We start from the raw sequence: 16,784 nt of genomic DNA on the forward strand, positions 1-16,784 counted from the left end.
ATATGTTGCGCTTTAGAAATGTTTAAAATAAATAAATAAACTCGAAGACTCCCCTTGACCGAGACCTGCTTGGTAAGCTGTTTTCTAATGTCATAGGACACTCCTGCACCGGAAGCCCTTGTTGATCCTGACAGACCGTGTCCCTACATCCCCTAACATCTCTACTTAACTGGCCAGCTGTGGGTTTTCTTTGTCCAGCCTCCTGGCTTGAGCCTGCAGCCTTTTTTCCTTTCTTCAACCTCTACCTCCCCTATTGGATTGCATTGGGTGCCCCAAAGCTGTATTGGCACTGTGCACCTGAACGTCTCCGTGCTGCTGAGGGTATAAGTTTGGTGCTGCCTTGTGACTCCCCTTGTACTTGCTTTAAGCCCCTGGTACCGCTTGACCCGCCTGTGAGCAGCGCATCTTCGAGAATCCCCAGTCTCCTCTCATTAACATTGGGCACTGACCTCGAATCTGACCTCTGCACCTGTCCGCCCCTGTTGGTGGTGCAGTTTTGGTACCAATCTGAACCATGCCTGAATCCCCAAAGACTGTAACTGTAAGTCATGTACTTCGCCTGAAAAAATGCCACCTTCTTTTCCTCAATAGGTTAACATTACAAAGCTGGAAAATTGCATTGTGTTCACTTTCTAAAGTATTAAGTATTTTTCCGGAAAACACATTTATCTTTTTGTGAGTGTCTTGGTCATAAAATAAATCTTGAATTCAGTTCGTACTTCTTCTTTGTGAGTGTCGTTAATGTGTTTCTGTCTGACAGATTAGCCATGTGGTTTCCTTCTAGTTCCTTTATCTGCCCCTCCAGTTCTCTGATTTTCTTGTTCCTGCCTCTGTTCATCCTTGCCGCTCAGGAGTTTCCCTCTTATTGTGGCTTTGAGTGCATCCCACAGTGTCGTGACTTTGGTGTCTTTTGTGTCATTAAATGTCAGATATTCTCTAATTGCCTCTTCTATTTCGGTGATGTTTGTGGGGTTCTCTAGTATGTCTCTATTGAGGCGCCATCTCTGGCTTGGTATTTCATTGTGTTTCCCGCTTATGGAGAGGGAGATGTGAGCAGGGTCTGAAATTGTTATGGGGCCTATTTCCGTTGATTCCGTTAGGTGTGTGTGTCTGTCAGACATGAGTATATAATCTATTCTGCTGTATGAGTTGTGTGGGTACGAATAGAATGTGTATTCTCTGGCGCTGGGATGCTGTAGTCTCCACGGGTCTGATAGTGCAAGTTTGGTGCATAGGTTTTTGAGTGTGTTCTGTTCTTGCGTGGCTGGGTCTGTGTGGGTGTCTGTCTGTGGCGTTATCCATCGCTAGGTTCATATCTCCAGCTGTGATTAGCAGTTCCCCCACTGGGATGTTGCTGAGCTCGCTTTCTACCTCTTCCCAGAATTTTTTGTCTGAGTTGGGCCCGTATATGTTTGCTATGTGCCTGGTCTTCTCCCCCCTTTTGATGCATGTGAGTAGTCTTCTGCCTTTTGTGTCAGCGTGGTGGTCGTGAACCCTGAGCTTTGCTTTCTTGCTAATAATAGTGATCACTCCCCCCTTCTTATTCACTGCTGGTGAGCACTCTACCTCGCTTATCCGGTTTGCCTTGAGCCCGTTTGCGTCCTCTATGGAGACTCTGGTCTCTTGGAGGACGTATATGTCTGCTTTTAACTTATTTAATTATTCTAGCGTCTTCTGTCGCTTGACGGGGTGATTGAGTCCTTTGACATTCAGGGATACGATCTTTAAGTTCGCGGCTATCCGTGCTAGGCCCTGGGTGTTGAATGTGGTCATGGTGCAGTGGTCATGTCGCTGCTACCTGAGCTGGTGTCTAATTTGATGCCTTGTTCCAGTTGTGGGGCCACCGGTATTGTTTCCCACCTCGAGTGCTCAAGCACACTCCGGGGTGTGATTAGGACTGGGGATGTGTGCAGGGATAGAAGAAAGTAGGAAAAAGAAAGTAGGTAATTCCACCAGGATGTGATTGTCTGTGCTTCATGGCCTCCCCCCTGGCCCTCTTCTCCCCCCCCCCCTCCTCCCCCCTGTCAATGTACTGTAAACGTGCGACAGCAACGGTTCTCCGCCTCCCGCCCCCCCGGGTGTGTCAAGTCCTCCACGCCCCTCTCCGTGCTGTGCATACATTAAAAAGATATTCTTTGCAGAACACTGGGCCAGCCCGTGAGTTAACACTTCCTGAGAGTTGCATAATACTGTAAGTAGTAGACTTAGTTCGGAGACAAAAGGATGGTAAGGTAGTACAGAGTACATTGTTCGTTGAGGTAGATGGGTAGTCAGTTCTGTAGGACATGATTTCAGTGTCAGTTTCTTCAATTGTCTGAGCCCCTCTGTGTTGGCAAAAACTGAGGTGGCCATATTGAGGTAGGCGTTGTACAAGAACTCGTGCTAGTGCTGTGTCTATCCTCGGCCTCCTGCTTCCCCTTTTTCCCCGGTTTCTGAGCCATCCGATGATGCCCTTCTATTTGCAGTTCCTAAGCTGTTTTGTTCCATTTCCTCCGGCTCCGGTACTCTGAGGTAAGTGCGCTGCCTCTTCTACCGGTTATCTTCATTCTTGCTGGCCCTGTAACTCTGCACGTGATCTTGGCCTTCTTCAGTGTGTCTCTCAGTGCCAGGAAACCCTTTCTGGTTTCTACCGTCGTCTTCGAGAAGTCTTGGGTGGTGATTATTTTTTGCTCGTTCCATTTGAGTGTTTGGCTTCTCCTCGCAAAAGCGAAAATGGCGTCGGTATGGTTTGCTCTCAGGGGTCTGCAGATGATTGTTCTGGGTCCTTTCGTGTGCTGTTGCTTCACGGCCGGTACTCTATATGCTTTATCTATTTCGGAAGCTTTTTCGAAGTGGAGGCCTGTCAGTTTGGGGATTAGAGTTTCAAGTAGAGCTGCGCATGACCCTGCCGCCACTTCATCGTCTTCTAGCACCCCCAGGATCCTGATGTTCCCCTTTCTGCTTCTGTCTTCCTGTTCCGCAAGCATTCTCTGCATATCACTCGATATCTTGGAGATATAGTGTACATCTCTGTCTGTGGTAACTGCTTTGTCTTCTATGTCGCTTATTCTTCTCTCTGCCTCTCCCACTCTGCTGGCGATTCTGGTCTGCTTGTATTGCAGTGAGCTCTAGTTGAACGTTGTCCATAGAGGTCCTGGTGTTCTTGGCCAGGTCGTTGGCTTCTGTTATATTTTTGAGCACGTCCATTGCTGCCTAGGTGTTGTGGATGTTCTTTGTTTTGATTGGCGAGTCAACCAGGTTTTATTTTTTTTGTTGTCGCTGCCCAGTTTGTTCTCTGCCGGACATTCTATCAAAGCCTCTTCTTTCTAGGTTTCTAGGCTGAATGGCTGCTTTCAACTGCCACCGCCAGACATGTTTCTGGACTCCTGCCTCAAGAGCCTGCTGCTCGTAATCATCTCAGCCTCCCCATCTTCCTCCTAGTCTCTGACAGTCTCACTACACCCTTTCTGGTTCCCTAGCGCTTGGACGCCTCAGGGCAGCAATCGCGCTGTACAAATGTATTTTCATTTCATTTAATTTCTCTGAGGCCTGAAACAATATACATCCTGGGATGAGGTGCCAAGCCTCCTTCCCTAGGATGGGCAGGGTTCACGAAGGGGAAGCTTCAAAGGCTTGCTACCTTTATGAGCTTCCCCAGGCCGCTTGCGGCTTTCATCAACTGGTCCCCACTGGTTCTGACCCCCACTTTGAGCATGAAAGCCGGTGGGAAAAACAAGTGAGGAAGAGAGGTGTGCCCACCTCTGCCAACTCCACCCCTCAGGTGGGGGAGCGAGGTGAAGCACAACTCTGTCCCGGCAATGTTGCAGATGGTGGGACTCAGCCAACCAGGGAAAGGCTTATACCCCCTCCCACTGGCGGGGGGCATAATAGGGGGTGTACCCACCCCAAGGAAGGGACCCATTGGTCCTAACTTTTTTTACTTATCTATAACGCCCCTAAATCTAGTATTTACGGGCACCCCTGAACCTTGCTTCCTCAGACAAGAAAAAACAACAAGAAAGAGAACTACAGAACAGCCGTGCAGAAGCTAACAAAAAGGAGACACCCACTGACTTGGCCCCAGCCCTACCGGCCTGTCTCCCCTCGAACCAGCTCCTGTGAAAATCCCCGTGTGTTCTGCAGCCAGCAACCTCAATAACCCCGGAGGACCTGCCTGCCTTCAACCACAAAGACTGTGTCTCCTGTGAACACTGGATTTGTTCAACTACAACCTCTGGCAGCAGCCAGGGACCATGAATCCAGCCCACTCTGCACCTGCCGAACCCGGCCCAGCTCAAATGGAAAAACACCACGAGGAGGTCACCCCATACCTGCCTCAAGCCTCCAGCCATCGCCTGCAGCCTACATATAGAAGGTCCCTCCAAACGCGACCAGGAACTGGTAAGAAGATCCGACCTTAAATGGCACCCCTGCACCCGACTGAAAAACGAGTTTTCCCTACTTAACCCAGAAAGGACCTGGGAAATATCACAACCAAAAAAGAATTCCTTTCTGTGTAATACAGTTTGGAGCACTAATGTTACTCCTAAACAATGACATTTATTTACGTCAATTATATCCCCAGCTCACCATACATTGCATTCAAACCAAAACATAACATTTGATGTATCTGAATAATTTTTATTAAAGTTATTTTCATATACTCAGTATAGACACTTTATCACAAGTAAAAATAAAATCATAGTTTTTTCAAAACAACATTATGCATATATTCACTAAACACAATACATGTTTGTCGACGCGTTTCGGTGCTTCGTTGTTTGGAACACCTTCCTCAGGACTATTTTAAAACATCTTCTTTCTAAAAATAGATACATAACATCTGTTTTTACTCATGAGCTGTCGGGGGCAAAGATCTTAAGTTTATCTTACATTTATGGCAATTTTATTTTGCGGTACCAGTTTTAATCCGGGAGTTGTGGTGAAAATAAAGACTCCCCTTCCACTCTGCTATATCGTCAGAGGATCTGTATATAAAATAACATTGTTTTAGAGTTCATTAAACAGTAGTTGGAATAGAAAGTTTAGTAAACCGGGACATCTAACATTGTCGCTTACTTATAGTTTGCGCAAGACCATCCGTGTCAATGAATGGACTCTTTCAAGCTTTAGATTTGCTGCTTCCGATTTTTGATTTGGCCAATCCTAATCCTTTGTTCCTTATGGATTCGCACATGGATCTTCCCCGTGCACCAGACGCCCCACGGCCTTTGGTGACTCAACCGATGGTTCCTAACCAACTCCCAATTTACCTTTTGGAGTGGTGGTCGCACCCAGAAGACCTTCATCCCCAAGCCTGCAGTGCCTTTACAAACCAGAGTTTCGCCATTGCAAACAGGGCACCTGATGTTGACACAACACCCTGCACCTAGCCGCCCTAGTACAGCTGAGGGGGCCCCTTTGGTGCTACTTTGTTTCCTCATTTGCCGTGAGCTAAAGTCCAGGAGCTTTGCTCCCACAACCAAGTGGCCTGCTCGTCCGCAGTCACCAACCAGAGGCCCCCTATCCCTCATTGGATGACATTTGGCCCCAGCACTATGCACCCGGCCACCCTAAGGGTGTTACAAGAGTGCATCCTTGACCCTGGAGGACCCTAGAGTCTACCCCTAGAACTTCAACTCCCACTACCAAATACTTACCTTAAAACCGTTAACACTATGTTCGAGGCACATGAGCTGCAGATACTACACTTAGCATTAGATCGCCACCTGGTGTTGGGCTCAGATGATTGCATGTTCTCATCTTGGAAGAAGTCTTTAGTAGTCACGAGATAGGGGACTCCTCCCTTGGACGATAGTGCGCATGGGCATCGGCTCCATCCTTAGATTGTTTTTTTCCGCCACTGGGTTCGGATGAACTTTTTCCGCTCTGTCTAGAAATTGACTTTTCAAGCACTTCGAAGCGCAAAAAACTTATTAAAATTTTACCGAACTACCTTCGATATCGACTAACATAGTTTCCGACTCCATCAGCTCGATTCCGGTCGTCGACGCGGGTTCGGCCTTTCCACGCCGTGAGGCCTACACCACATGGAAAGGACGCCATTCAAGAGATGCCCCGAGTGTGGAGCAAAGTTTCCACACAGTGACCACCACGAGGTCTGCAACCTGTGCTTATCGCCAGAACACGACTAATCCAGCTGTACAGCCTGTGCGTCTTTTCGATCCAAGAAAACCATCCGGGATCGGAGGGCCTGTTGACACGTCATGCAGAGATCTGCTCCGGAACCGGTGGATATCTTAGACGAGGAGGTTCCGCTCGTTCTCGAAAAAGATTCCGATCATCTCCAAATAGTATCACAGGCAGACGACTCAGATGACTCCATACCATCGGGCCAGCGCGTGAGTACTACTGCCCCTGCACCACACACAGCACCCAGATCGAAGGAAAGGGTCAACACTCCGCCTCCGGGGCCCAGTCGCGACCGAAAAACCACTTCAAAGGCCCCGCCATCGAGCCCGGCTCTGAAGAAAGTAACTAAGCCTTCCGGTAACTCTGTACTGAGCAAGCCGCACGTGCCGATCTCACAAGCTCCCTCAGCACCGAAACTGAAAGAAGCCTCTGCTACGAAATGGTAGACTTCTAAAGACAAAGGTATGAAGCCAGAGTCCGACGCCTCGAAGCCGACTAGACCCGTTTCCACTCCGAAGCCATCGTCTTCGGTACCGAAACGGACAAGCCTGATTCCGATGCGCCCAAGCCCTCGAAACAGCCTACGACACCGAAAACACCACCTTTGGTGCCGAAAACTACGCCAAAGGACATTGTAACACCTAAGGCTTAAGACAGACTGCAACCTCGTCCGGAACCGAAAAAATCGGCGCCGAGAAAGGTTCCACAAGGGGAAAAACTTTTCCAACCAGATCCTCTGCAAAAGAAGATCTACATTGACCCAAAGACAGGCCATTTATCCACTACACCAGACAAGAAGAGGAAGGCAGATATAACACCCACACCTGTAGTACCTGCCAAGAAGACGGACTCTGCCACATCTCCTCTGCACCCTTCTTCTCCTATACTTCCTTCTCCTTCATCCCCTGTTCCTCTTAACAATTCACCACAGATTTCTCCTCCACATTCTCCTCTTCTGTTTTCACACTCACCTCAAAATGATGAGTATAGTTTAGGAAGAGGGATGGACCCATATGAGCCTTTCCCATACCCTGTAGATGATAGACTGGGAGTACCCAAACCCACAGGATGTGCCAGATATCCCTGACCCACAGTCATATCCATCAAAACCTTCTCCCCCAGAAGATAACATTGGTTTTGGTCACCTGCTGAACAGAGCTGCCATTTACCATGGAGTCACTATGCATTCTGATGAGGCAGATGAAGATTTTCTGTTACACATTTGAACAATTGCAAAGGTCTGTTCAAATTCTTCCCATGATTAAAGCGGTCATCAAACATGCTCTAGAGATATTTAAAGACTTACTAGGATCCTGAACCCTAGAATTGAGAACAAATATAGGCCTGCACCTGCAGATCCAGCCTAAATTAAAGAACTACTACCATTAGATTCACTAGTTGTGTCAAATGCTAGGAAAAGGGCAAACTCACAAACGTCAGGCGAGGCACCCCCACCTGCCAAAGAATCCAAAGTAATAGATGTTTCAGGCAAAAGAATAGCTGCGCAAGCTACCAACATATGGCGTATAGCTATCACACAAGTCCTCCTTTCAAGATATGATAGGGCTCATTACGATCAATTAGAGAAACTACTAAAACATCTACCTGACCAATATAAGGAGCAGGCAAACAACATACAAGAAGGCAAGCTAATTTCTAATGCTTCGATCAAGTGCGCACTAAATGTGGCAGACACTGCATCTAGAGCTGTAAATACTAGTGTCCTTCTTAAAAGACATGCGTGGCTACGCATTTCAGGATTTAAACAGGAAGTGCAAACTACCATTTTAAATCAACCATTTAATCAAAATCAACTGCACTTGAAAAGATGAAGGATACAGATACTGCCAAATCTATGGGAGCTTTACAGTCCACACAAGCTAAAAGTTCCTTTCGGCGATCCTTCTACAGAGGAGGCTCCAAACAGGCTGGAGCAGACAATACAACATCCTTCAAATCTAACACACAAACATCATCTAACAAGGGATGTTTTAGAGGAGGATATAGAGGAAACAACAAAGGAAGAGGTCGGGGTAACAACAATAATCGAACCTCTTCTACTACAAAACAGTGACTTCCCTCTGCTTCCCCGACAGCATTCCACTCCTGTGGGGGGCAGATTAAAACAATTCCTACCTGTCTGGAATTTCATCACAACAGACAAGTGGGTAAGACAAATTATCCAGTATGGCTACTGCCTCGAACTTATAGCAACCCCTCCACACATACCACCCAGGCAGCGTCCAATGTCTGCAGAACACCTTACTCTGCTCGAAGTTCTGTCGCTTCTTCAAAAGGACGCAATAGAAATAGTTCCTTTACAACAGCAAGGAACAGGGGTTTACTCGCTTTATTTTCTAATATACCCAAGAAGGACGGGATATGAAGACCATTTCTCGACCTCAGGCATTACATACAATTAGATCATTTTCATATGATCACTTTACAAGTGCTCCCACTGCTGCAACAAGGCGATTTCCTTACAACACTATATCTAAAGGATTCCTACTTTCACATTCCTATACATCCTGCTCACAGGAAGTATCTAAGGATTGTACTGGAAGGACATTATCAGTTCAAGGTCCTTCCATTCGGAGTGACAATGGCACCAAGAGTATTCATAAAGTACCTAGCAGTAGTAGCAGCACATCTCAGGAGACAACAAATACATGTCTTCCCTTATCTAGACGATTGCCTCATAAAAGCCAAGCCATTCAATCAGTGTGTCCAACACACACATCAGACAATTCAAACATTGCACAACTTAGGGTTCACAATCAACTACACCAAGTCACACCTGCAACCCTCTCGTATACATCAGTATCTAGGGGCTACAATAAACACGTCTACAGCTCTAGCGTATCTCAGTCCAGCAAGGATACAGAGCATTCAAACCTTAGTCACAGTCTTCCAACATCAACAATCTCTCCAAGCCAGAGTGTTCATGAGACTAATAGGCATGATGGTGTCTTGCATTTTTATTGTGCCGTATGCAAGACTGCAGATGCGTCAGTTACCGGAATGTCTAGCACGACAGTGGAACCAGGCTCAAGGGCAACTAACAGACCTGGTGTTGGTAGATAGTCGCATACTTCGCTCTCTGCAGTGGTGGAACACCAAAAACTTGACAAAGGGGCGGTCGTTCCTCGAACCTGTTCCAAAAATAGTACTCCCAGCAGACGCATCTCTCACAGGATGGGGAGCCAATCTCCTACATCATACGACACAAGGACAATGGACCATTCAACAAAGATTGTTCCATATTCTTAGCACTCAAAACATTCCAAGTACAAAACAAAGCTGTCTTAATCCGGACGGACAACATGACAGCTATGTATTATATACAAAAACGGGGGGACACACACACTTTACAACTGTCCCAGCTTGCACAGAACATTTGGAGATGGGCCATTCCACAAAATATATATCTGCTAGCACAACACATTCCAGGAGTTCACAATCAGATAGCAAATCTTTTGGGTCGGCAGGCACAACAAATTCACAAATGGGAAGTACATCCGCAAGTTCTTCAACCATTTTTCCACGAGTGGGGACATCCAGACATAGATCTGTTCGCCACACAAGACCACGCATAATGAGGTCCTTTAAACGTCCGCAGAAACATGTCGACCAGATAACCCAGTCAGTATTTATTTGTTAAAACTATCTGACTTGTTTGCACTCTATTTTTTTTTATTGTTGGAAGTGCACGGCTCCAGAATAAAGGTATATTGCGTTCACTATCCAATTTTACTAGAAACACCACCTTTTTTTCATCACCATTCACTAATCGTATCGTATTCGTATTCAAAAACTTTATTCGATACATAAAATGAATCATAAAAGTATTGAACATACAATCGTATCACATTTCAGATAAGAATACATTTCTACTAGTCATTTAAAACTAATTTGTAAACACAGTTTGTTTTAAAAGAGACATAATAATAACAGTGACAGAAATTCAAAGATTACAGTTTAAAATTTTACAATATTCTTAACCTGTGAAGCTACCCATAATTCTTTCTGATCTTTAGGGAGATTCTGATAAAATTTAACATTGCGCAACAGATTTCCACAGAGGATAAGGATAACAAATGTTCATAGCCTTCCTTGTAAGTACAAGGTTGCCTACCCTTCAGAATAGGTTTAATAAACCGGAGTCTTGGCTCTTTATACAGGGAACAAAAGAGAACCAAATGTAAGGTACTCTGCCTGTCCTTGTTACTACAAGGACAAGGGGACAGTCTCTCAACCCAGCCCCCTTGTTTAGGGAAAGCAAGTAAAAAGTGGAGGGTCTCCAGCCTAAAACGTGTTAAAAGAAATCGCCATTGCGCATTAAGAGTAAATGTTAAATAAAACTGCGGGTATGGTTTACAAACATGCACGGTTCCAGTGCCAATTTTATCCATAAGAGGCTGAATACCTGCCTTCACGAACTTTGATTTTATCTCCTTTTTATAATTCCCCCTTGATTTTCTCAGGGCTGTTGAAATAAAAACCAAGTTCGATTTTGTTCAGCATATTACAAACATAAGATAACCAGGGGATCTGCTTGGAGTAATCTAAGGCCATGCAATCAGTTATAATTTCTTTTGTTAATTGCAGGTCCTCTGATTGCCAGATTTTACCCCATAAAAGTAAAGGGGACATACTGATTATATCAGATACACTGACCATACCAATTTCATCATGACAGAAGGTGTTTGAGGTGCTTTTAGGAACTGCCAAGACCCTTTTTATGAAATTATTTTCCACCACCTGTATTGCGGCAGGCATTTCAGTCCCCCACACCCCTGCCCCATAGGTGGCAACAGATAGGCACTTTGAGGTGTAAAGGGTTCTGAGATGCATAATGTGTTTTTGCCCCAATTTACTACAGAAGCGGAAGATACCCTCTATCGCCCTTGTCATGTTCTGGGCTCGGACCTTCATTACTGGTGTCCAACTTAGTTTACTATCAAACAGGTTACCAAGATAATTGAAATTATCAACTTTCCCAATTATGCGGCTGTTTACCTCGAACTTCCTAGTCGACGGCCCCTTTGGGCCACAGGACATTACAAAGGATTTCTCGAAGTTTACCTTTAGATCTAAGTCAAGCATGAATTTGTTAAAAGCATTTAAACACATTTGCATGCTGTTGCCTGTTAGTGTCATTAGGACAGTATCGTCCGCATATGAAAGCATTGGAATGCTTTTACCATTGATTTTTGGGAAATCACAACCCTGGTTTAATAGGTATTGTTCTAAACCATTTGTGTAAACCAAGAAGAGGAAAGGCGCCAAGATACATCCTTGACGTACTCCTTCCGTGGAAGGTATTGGTTTCGTTAATTCCCCTCCGGGACCAAATCTAATGGACACATTTGTAGCTTCATGCAATCTACGGAGCAAGGTCACCAGGGGTTCCTCAAAACCCATATCAGTCATCATCTTCCACAGCTTACTCCTGCAGACTGTGTCGAAAGCACTTGTCAGGTCCATGAAGGCCAAATGAATAACAGATTTTTTGGCCTTCATATACTTGCCCAGGATCAGGGCCAAATTGAGACACTGCTCATTTGTCCCCTTTCCGTGCCTGAAACCATATTGGGAATCGACTAGTAAACCAACAGAATCTGCCCAACTTTCCAATCTCACCAGAATGACTCTGCCAAGGATTTTGCAAGCAGCGTCTATTAAAGAAATTGGACGGTAACAGCGAGGATCAGATCTGTTACCCTTCTTAAAGATTGGCACAACGGTTGCCTCTTTCCATGTGCCAGGGATGCGGCCAACCACCACAGCTTTAAATACATTTAATAAAATGGGTGCCCACAGGCTGGTATTGGATTTAAAAAGATCGAGGGGAACAGCATCAGGACCTGGCGCTTTTAAAGATGCTCCTTTCCCTAAGGCTTCCTCAATCTCAGTCAATGTAATTGATGAGCTGAGGGTCAAAGCCGAAGGAGATGGTAGCACCACGCCCCCTGTCTCCTCAACACTCGAAATAATTGGATATGATTTAGGATTAAAAATCTTGCTATAGTGTTGAACCCATTGTTCGGCAGTAACCTGCATAGCTATAGCTTCACTGTTATCACTCTTAAAAAGGGGGCGATTTATAACCTCCCAGAATAGCCTGCTATCTTTCAGTTCTGCTGCCTTTTCAAGGTCATCCCAGGCCATATCTTTCAGGTCTTGCTTTCTTTTTGTAATGGCGTCTCTATAAGCTTTCCTACTGATCTTTACACGCTCCTTATTTCTTGGCTTTTGGGACAAAGCTAATTTAAGTGACCTATGTGTGGCAGAGCACACAGAATCAAACCATCTAAAGGCCCTTTGGCCACCTTTCCCTTTAGGCTTTTTTAGGCACTGTCCTATATGGCAACACAACTTCTCAAAACTTCCTATGACCTTATGAGAATCAGATCCTGCTAGACATGTATCTATTTCGGTTTTACAGTTTGCAGTAATGTCATCTTGCAACTGGGACACATTTATCTTCCTCCATTTCAGAGTGACACCCTGATTTTTGTTATACTGAATAGGTTGTTCACAGGACCTTAGGGATTCATGTGTCGGAACCCAGATTGATAAAATGAGAGGATTATGATCACTGGCCGGGTTTGCTACCACCTCCAACTTATCTACATGCTTTAAAAAGGTGCTTGATACCAAAACAAAATCAATTGTACTCATTTCACCCCTCAAGCCCTGAAAGCTCGGTAAATGCAGGTTATCTGGGGGGGACCAGGGGTCTACTATACACAGATCATTAGTTAGGATGATATTATTCAGGGCGTCCCCCTGCGGTGTGTGCCTAAAGTGGTTTAGAGGGTGAGCATTCAAATCCTCCAGACCACATACATTCGACCCTGCATGAATGCAAAGTGTACAATTAAAATCACCCACCCAGATAAGCGGAGAAGAAGGGTGCCTACCACGGACTTTAACCAAGGCATACTCCAAATCCTGAATTATTGAGGTGTCATGCCCATTAAAGATGTTATAGTACCAATTAATTAATAACACAGGTTCAGGGAAAAAGTATTCCAACAACAATACTTGATACCAGTTTGTTTTTGCCAGTGACGAGATTTTGGGATCCTGTAGTTTTATAGACAATGCAGTCAATATTCCACCTTTGGCCCTTCCCGATGTAGATGGAACAGCTGGGACAGCAAGTGATTGAAAGCCCTCGATGTCACAGGTGGTCTTAGACCATGTCTCTTGTAAACACAAGATTTCATGAGTTTTCACAAAATCTAACCAAATCTCATCCTCTAGCTTATTTGTTATTCCGAAGATGTTCCAGCACAATAAGGAAATTAATGAAGAGGAAGGTGAAGGCCCTTGCGTTTCATCACTATTTCCCGAATCATCTCCTACAACAGTGGTATCTGGGTTAAGCAATGATAACATATTCTGTTCATATCCCTTGTCTATGTTGGCCATTGGCACGGCAACAGTCCCCTTCTGTGAGTGTCCAGTAGTCGCATTTTCGCCTTCAAAAGTATCCCGCACTAAATTACCATCACAAATACATTCAGTTATTGATGTTTCTATGACCTTAACCCTGGGTGACAGTCAATCTACCTCATCTAGGTTCATCAAAGGGTCAAAGCGATTCCTCAATGGGATGTTATTATAGTTATTATTGTTATTTGGGAACCAGCCAGGATATTCTGCGCCCATGAACCTTGGTCTTCGCGGGTTATGAGGGACTTGTATGAAATTTCCCATACTTTGTGGCCCCATGAGATTAGCTGTCTCATGCCAAGGAGTATAAAGGTGATGCGGGCCATAATTCATATTTGGATTATGTGCCCACCCCATTTGGTGTCTACTATTTGTGCCATATCCTTGGCGGGAAGAATTTTGATCAGGGAAGGACTGATGGAGATTGGGATAGAAATATTCAAGACCAATGCACTGGATGTCCCCCATCCGCCCAAACCTAGCCTTGCTGCAAATAATATCCTTGACCCAGTTATCTCTAAAGTTTATCAATATGCAGTCACCCTCCAGGTCTTTTTTACTTGGTCCAACCCAGGGAACCCTCCGTACACTTAGGATTTTTGTAGTAGTATCCTCAGTTAATGGCCTGTTTGTGTTTAGCCAATATTTTGTTTTATTCAGGAGGTCCTCGTTTTTCTCGTATTTATTCTCTGGGATTAGTGGTACACCTGTCAGGATAGCCATGTATGGAGCAGACTCCGGTGGTATATTTACGTAGATTTGTCTACCTTGTAGTGGGGTTTTACTAGGGGCCTGAGGTTTACTCGATGGAGTTTCTTTCACTTTATTATCAATCTGGGCAGGCCCAGATGTAACAACTGGCGTAGTTACCACCTGCGAGTTACTTGACTTTTGTCCCACTGTGTTCCCCTGCTTGATTTTTATTGAGGGAGTTAGAACCGAACAGGGGGTGGTACAGGGAGTAGTACCGCTAGGTAGGGGTTGAGACATCTGATTAGGCTTAGGGCCCTTTTTTCCTACACTGGTATTATCACTATTAGTCTTACCAGCAGTGGTAGCTGGTTGTTTTTTATTTCCTACCAGGCTTTCCAATAGAGCGGTATTCTTAGATGTTAAGAACTCCAGTTGATCTAATTTTAGATTTATTATTTGAGTTTTCTCTATCAGGGGATTCAATAGACTTTTTATAAGTTTCTCGACACCAATCATTAGGTCCTTATCTTCCTTACCGGAGTGCTTTTTCCCTGACTGCAAAAGGTTCTTTTCCATATTGGAAATTTGGGAACCTATCTGTGCTAGTCTGTCCTCAAAGGGATTTAAAAGCTTTTTAAGCGTTTCCCACACTACATTCAAAAATTCAACGTTTTCCCCATTTATAACACAAAGAGGTGTTTCGTTATTCTCCTTCACTATTGTCAATTTGTCCCTGTCCTGGATTATCTCTAGCGCATCCATATTGACCTCTGGAGTAAAGTCAGAAGGTTGTGTAATTGTCACTGGAGGCGGAGAAGGCAAATTGGTGGATAATTGGGATTTTGCAACCTTTACCTTTTTCCTAGCGTATGATGTTTGGTTACCACGCTTCCTTTTGGTATATGGCCCTTGCTGTTTGTTTTCAGGAAATCCCCCAGCCTGCACTATAGATATAGATTCTGGACCCAACACCGGCACATCTTTCTTACACTCATTCATTTCCTCTATTACCTCTATTACCCCAGACATAGGTACTTTTGAAGAAGTGGTAGGGGATACTAAAGGTAATGGTAAGGTCTCCTTTGGTGTGGGTGTAGTGGGAACAATTGACTGGTGAATATCTACAATGGTTTCAATCAATTTCAGTGGCTGGGCGATAGAGCGGTCAGGGGTTTTGGCGAAAGCGAAGGCACCTAAGGAGGATTTTTTTGCCGCGGCTATCTCCTGTGACAGCCTCCTTGCAGCGTCCAACTCAGATGAGACTCGACGTTGCATTTTGGCAATCTCACTGTCTATGGCGGAATGGGTTTTGGTAATGAAATCATCCAGGGTTCCGTTTTTTAATTTGGATTTTGCAGCCCTCACCTTGTACTCCCTGGATGACATGGTTTCTGGTGGTGACAATGGAGCCCGTATCTAATGGCTTAGAGGGATGGCCCAGTCCAGTCCGCTCAGGCCTCGAACGGCCTCAAACGGTCCCGCCCTTGTCCCGGGCTTCTCCCGGCGCGCTCCCGCTCGCTCCCGCGTAGCGGTGGGGCAAGCGTTTGTATATAGATGGTGTGATTGGTGAAGGGGCGGGGCTTGCAGGGAGAGCGGCCCAGGTGTTAGCTGCCGGGCTATCAGGGACTCCTGGGATATGGAGTCCCTGACCACGCTGCTCGCAGCCCTGCAAGGCTTACCGGCACCCTTGGCGTCCTCCTCTCCCAAACGACGAAGCGGGACCCGCGGAGCGGGTCCGGCGAGGAGTTGCTGGGTCCAAAGAGAGAGCTGTACCACCAGGAAACGGGCAGCAGGTATGGAAGTAGAAAGTCCCAAAGCAACGGTGGGAGCGCTGGCTTTTGACTCCGTAGGTGAAGGGGCGGGGCTTGCAGGGAGAGCGGCCCAGGTGTTAGCTGCCGGGCTATCAGGGACTCCTGGGATATGGAGTCCCTGACCACGCTGCTCGCAGCCCTGCAAGGCTTACCGGCACCCTTGGCGTCCTCCTCTCCCAAACGACGAAGCGGGACCCGCGGAGCGGGTCCGGCGAGGAGTTGCTGGGTCCAAAGAGAGAGCTGTACCACCAGGAAACGGGCAGCAGGTATGGAAGTAGAAAGTCCCAAAGCAACGGTGGGAGCGCTGGCTTTTGACTCCGTAGGTGAAGGGGCGGGGCTTGCAGGGAGAGCGGCCCAGGTGTTAGCTGCCGGGCTATCAGGGACTCCTGGGATATGGAGTCCCTGACCACGCTGCTCGCAGCCCTGCAAGGCTTACCGGCACCCTTGGCGTCCTCCTCTCCCAAACGACGAAGCGGGACCCGCGGAGCGGGTCCGGCGAGGAGTTGCTGGGTCCAAAGAGAGAGCTGTACCACCAGGAAACGGGCAGCAGGTATGGAAGTAGAAAGTCCCAAAGCAACGGTGGGAGCGCTGGCTTTTGACTCCGTAGGTGAAGGGGCGGGGCTTGCAGGGAGAGCGGCCCAGGTGTTAGCTGCCGGGCTATCAGGGACTCCTGGGATATGGAGT

The 16,784-nt window shown here is 46.1% G+C and overlaps 1 protein-coding gene across 4 annotated transcripts in view; it reads left to right on the forward strand.

The window, feature by feature from the left end:
* The window catches only part of TOP2B (DNA topoisomerase II beta), a 683,650-nt gene that overhangs the window by 373,030 nt on the left and 293,836 nt on the right, over positions 1 to 16,784 (forward strand). The window lies entirely within an intron of this gene.

Source organism: Lissotriton vulgaris, chromosome 10 (genome assembly GCF_964263255.1).
Source record: "Lissotriton vulgaris chromosome 10, aLisVul1.2, whole genome shotgun sequence".
In the NCBI taxonomy this organism is placed as follows: domain Eukaryota; kingdom Metazoa; phylum Chordata; class Amphibia; order Caudata; family Salamandridae; genus Lissotriton; species Lissotriton vulgaris.